Source organism: Gossypium arboreum, chromosome 4 (assembly GCF_025698485.1).
Source record: "Gossypium arboreum isolate Shixiya-1 chromosome 4, ASM2569848v2, whole genome shotgun sequence".
NCBI lineage: Eukaryota > Viridiplantae > Streptophyta > Magnoliopsida > Malvales > Malvaceae > Gossypium > Gossypium arboreum.
In genome coordinates this window covers 102,613,576-102,618,273 of record NC_069073.1, presented here as the reverse complement: position 1 = coordinate 102,618,273, position 4,698 = coordinate 102,613,576, and the positions used below count along the sequence as shown (strand labels likewise).

The 4,698-nt window shown below is 35.3% G+C and overlaps 1 non-coding gene across 1 annotated transcript; it reads right to left on the bottom strand.

Annotated features, from left to right (window-relative positions):
- Positions 1–4,163: 4,163 nt before the first annotated feature.
- Positions 4,164–4,269, bottom strand: LOC128292300 (small nucleolar RNA R71). Its single transcript, XR_008282285.1, has one exon. It is a non-coding gene; the product is annotated as a small nucleolar RNA R71 (small nucleolar RNA).
- Positions 4,270–4,698: the final 429 nt, after the last annotated feature.

Sequence of the window (4,698 nt, the reverse complement as noted above, 5' to 3'; positions counted from 1 at the left end):
TTTATTTCTAGAATTTTTGGTCGGGCCAATTGGTACAGTTTATTAGTTAAAGTCACCCATGTTACAGGGGTCGACTACACTGACCTTCGCGCGTTACAACTTGAATATCTCTCTGTACAGGGCTTTAATACTGGTGCCGTTTGTTTCTAATGAAACTAGACTCAAAATGGAATCTTCACATATAAGGAATGACTTCTAATTCTTTCTGGATAATTTATAGTAAATTTTCAAATTTGAGACAGGGGATCCAGAAACCGTTCTAGCCCTGTCTCACGAGAACTTTAATATCTCTCAGTATACTGCTCATATGGTCGTTTCGTTCCGTCCATATGAAAATAGATTCATCAAGGTTCAATTTCATAATTTATTCACTATTTAATTCTACTTATACTATTTTTAGTGATTTTTCAATCCCATATCACTGCTGCTGTCCGCAACAGTTACTGCAGTAGACTATGCCAATTTCATGAATCTTTCCTTGACCTTACTAATCATCCATCATACATGACACAAATTATGGCCACCTTATCAAAATTAAAGTTTCTAAGACTCGTGGCTATAGGTTCTAGCATCCCACTCAACGACCACATAGGCCATTTTCACATGGCTTAAAGTTTACAACCCATAATTCAACAAAACATAATAGCCTATACATGCCAAATGTTCTCCTAGTTCAACTACGAAGACAATACCAAAAGATTTCCAGCCGGTGTGATGACTTCAACGACGGTTCCGAGCACGCAAACAATACGAGTCCAAGAGACCTAAAAGGGTGACAAGAAAACACCGAGTGAGTTTATAACTCAGTAAGTCATAAGCATTCAACCACCATCCATTAATAAAGTTATCACAACATGAAACAATAAACGAGGCTAGGTACTCATCCATACCGAAACTATACCATAATTCCTCGGACCTTTCGGTTCAATCTCATACCAAGTCATACATCCACATTTCATATTCTACACAATAAGATATTTGAGGCATTTTCACACACTAACTCATTTTCACCACAATCACACAATTGCAATCATCACGTAGATTTAAAGCTTACCAAGCTCAACCCCGAGCATGAACATATTGCTTATTCGTCATGAGCTCAAGGTACTTACCCGATCCGCTGTCCAGGATTAACTCGATAATGTCGCACACTCAGTGCCAATTGTAATGCAAGAGCATATAGTGAATCCGCACACTTAGTGCTATAAAATCAGCTCGCACACATAGTGCTATATAATCAAATTCGCACACTTAGTGCTGTACAATTTTAAACCCGCACACGTAGTGCCAATCTTGTCACCGTGTCCATTTATACCCGCACACTTAGTGCCAATCTTGTCACCGTGTCCATTTATACCCGCACACTTAGTGCCGAGACCAATACTTTATGCAATTTACCACCTTTATACATTCAACGATGGCATCATTCCATACACATACATTTCCATTTACACATCAATTCATTAAACACAATTGCATATATATTATGATCATTTAAATCAATACCAAATATATGCTTAATGACTTACCTCAGATGTTTTCGAATGTCTTCAACGGCTATTCAATTACTTTTTCTTTCCCCTTGTCCAACTTCGATCCGCTAAGCTCTTGGGCTAATTCAAACAAATTTATCTTATTAAAGTCCCATCATGCTAGCTTATGGCCGAATATGAATATCACCAAAATCTCTATGACTTAACCTTCAGCCTTCATAGCCGAATATATATATAGCTTATCAAATAGACATTTATTCACCTTCCCTTAACACATATTAATCAATTAGTCCATGCATTATCCCTTGACACACCCGGTCATTAAAGCAATAACCTATTAACATCCAAGCATATTATACTAAAATTTCTTCTAAGGCCAATTCATGTACCATCCTTAATACTCATACAATTATTTTATTTTAAATAATTTACACACACCATTTACCTAACATCAATTAACTAGACACTTTAAGGATTTCTTCTTTGACTATACACACATTCGCAACTATCCATACACACACAAGCCGATTTTTTTCCTATCACCCAAACCATCTACATGAACACTTAACTAACTCAAACTTCACCCATCCACAAATACTCATTACAACACAAAGACAACAATCCTTTTCCTCAATTTCTTCCATGGCCGATTACCCAATATTACCACACAACCAAGATTTTGACATGGCTAAGTAGGAAATTTTAGTAGCTAGCTTAAAGTATGCTAACCTTTCAAGAACCAACATGAACTCACTTACCTTAATTCAAGCTCAAGGGTGACCAAACCTTCTCTTGCTTTCTTCTTCAATTCGCCAAGCATGTTCAAAGATGAACACTTTTTTTTCTTTTCTTTGTTCACTTCACGGCAAATGAGGGGGGAGGCATCCACACTTTTTTTGCTATCATCATTTCCTTTTTTTTCCTTTCTTTATTACTAGCTTTTATTCTATTGTTTTCTACATACCCCACTAACATAACATGTTGGAAACATGTTTCCTTGCCCATAATTTTGTCATGGTCGGCCACTATCCTTGTCAAATGGATTATTTGACATGCAACTCCATTTATTTTACTTCATTCCTTTATTAACCTCTTAAAATTAGCCACATATAATTGAATCCTTTCACATGAGTCCCTTTTCTTTCAATTCACATTCAAATTAACTAAATCAAAGAATTAAAAATTCACACATGCATTTTCACATATTTAGACAGTAACTATCATACTCAAATGATTTAGTGACTCGGTTTAGCGGTCCCGAAACTACTTTCCGACTAGGGTCACTTTAGGGATGTCACACTAATGAATTAGTTATTTAAACAGATTGAAATTGTAATTAATGGAGACAGTACTAATCAGTGCATGTTTAATCATCTAAGGTAGCTGAAGGTTAAATTAGCAATTTTATCTGACGATACAATTGCCTTGCCTAACTTGCAAGATTATTGTGATTAAACTATTTCAAGGTAAGGTTACTTTGTTACCTTACATAGTCTTTTATGTTCTTATTAAATCGAGTTAATTGTTTGAATTGACATAGGGATATGTTTAATAGATTATTTCGATTTAATAAATATGTATGTGCAATAACGTATTTGCCCATTAAGATTTTTATAATCAGTTGAATTGGCGTAGGGATATAGCCAAGAAATGAATGGATTTTGGTAGGTGAGTATGTTCATAAGTTAGCAAATTACCGAGTTGCCGTGAATTTATTCATAACAATATAAACATGAGTTGAATAATTCTAAGTTATGTCATCTTGATTAAACTCGTATTTTGAAATCGTGCGTTTGAGATTTATTTACTTAGTTTAAAATCTTAGTTTTTAATCACTCTCTTCAAACAAAATATTTTTTTTCTTCACCAAAGTGTTTTAAATAGCATTCATAAATAATTCTTTTAACAGTCCCTGTGGGTACGATAACTTTAAATTTACTTGTCACCTTATTACTTGCTGCGATTGTGTACACTTGCACATTTTCATAGTTCCAAGTTTTTGGCGCCGTTGCCGGGGACTGTTTTAAAAGTCATTATTTGTGAATTTGTTAGTTTTGCACTTTGGTTTATTTTTCTGTTTACATTTTAACTTAATTAATTTTTCTGTGATTATTTTAGGTGTTTATGAGTATTGAGTGAATTTTTTATTTACTCCCTGTAGACCTTGAGATTGAATGAACATTTCGATAGCGAAGAAGACAAGCAAGTCAGAGAAGGATCGAAGAGATGAACTTTGAAAATCTGAATCAAGGAAACGATGCAAACCTTGCTCAAAATCCTATCCTTATCGCTGATGATATTGATAGAGCTTTAAGATATTATGCCATGCTTGCATTTCATGATCTTAATACGGGTATTAGGAGATCTGAAATTGAGGCACAATAGCTTGTGCTGAAGCTAGTCATGTTCCAGATGCTTCAGACAGTGGGCCAATTTAGTGGAATGCCTACTGAAGATCCTCACCTACATTTAAGATTGTTTATGGATGTGAGCGATTCTTTCAAGTTAGCCGGAGTTCCCAAAGATGCATTACGATTGAAGCTATTCTCGTATTCGCTAAGAGATAGAGCTCGATTTTGGTTGAACTCATTGCCACCAAACTTAATTTCCATATGGTAAGAGTTAACAAAAAGATTCCTTATGAAGTATTTACCGTCTAGCAAGAATGCTAAATTGAGGAATGAGATCACTACTTTTCAACAATGGATGATGAGTCCTTGTATGAGGCATGGGAAAGGTACAAAGAGTTATTACGGAAGTGCCTTTATCATAGAGTCCCACATTGCATCCAACCTGAGACATTTTATAATGGTCTCAATGCTCACATGAGGATTGTAGTGGACACTTCTACTAATGGTGCTCTCTTTTCTAAGTCTTATAATCAGGCTTATGAAATCATTGAAAGGATTGCCAGCAACAATTATCAATGGCTAACCAATCAAGCAGTGTTAGGAAGACGAGCCACTAGAATACATGAAGTGGACGCTCTTACTTCACTCGCATATTCCTCAATATCATCAATTCTTGAAAATTTTACCACTAATAGGTTTAATAGTTTTTCAACACAGCCACAGAATCAATTTGAAAATGTAGCTTGTGTTTATTTTGGGGAAGGACATTTGTTCAAAGAATGTTCATCGAACCTAGAATTCATGTATTACATGGGTAACCAGAACAAAAATCGTGGAAGACAAGGACTGCAATC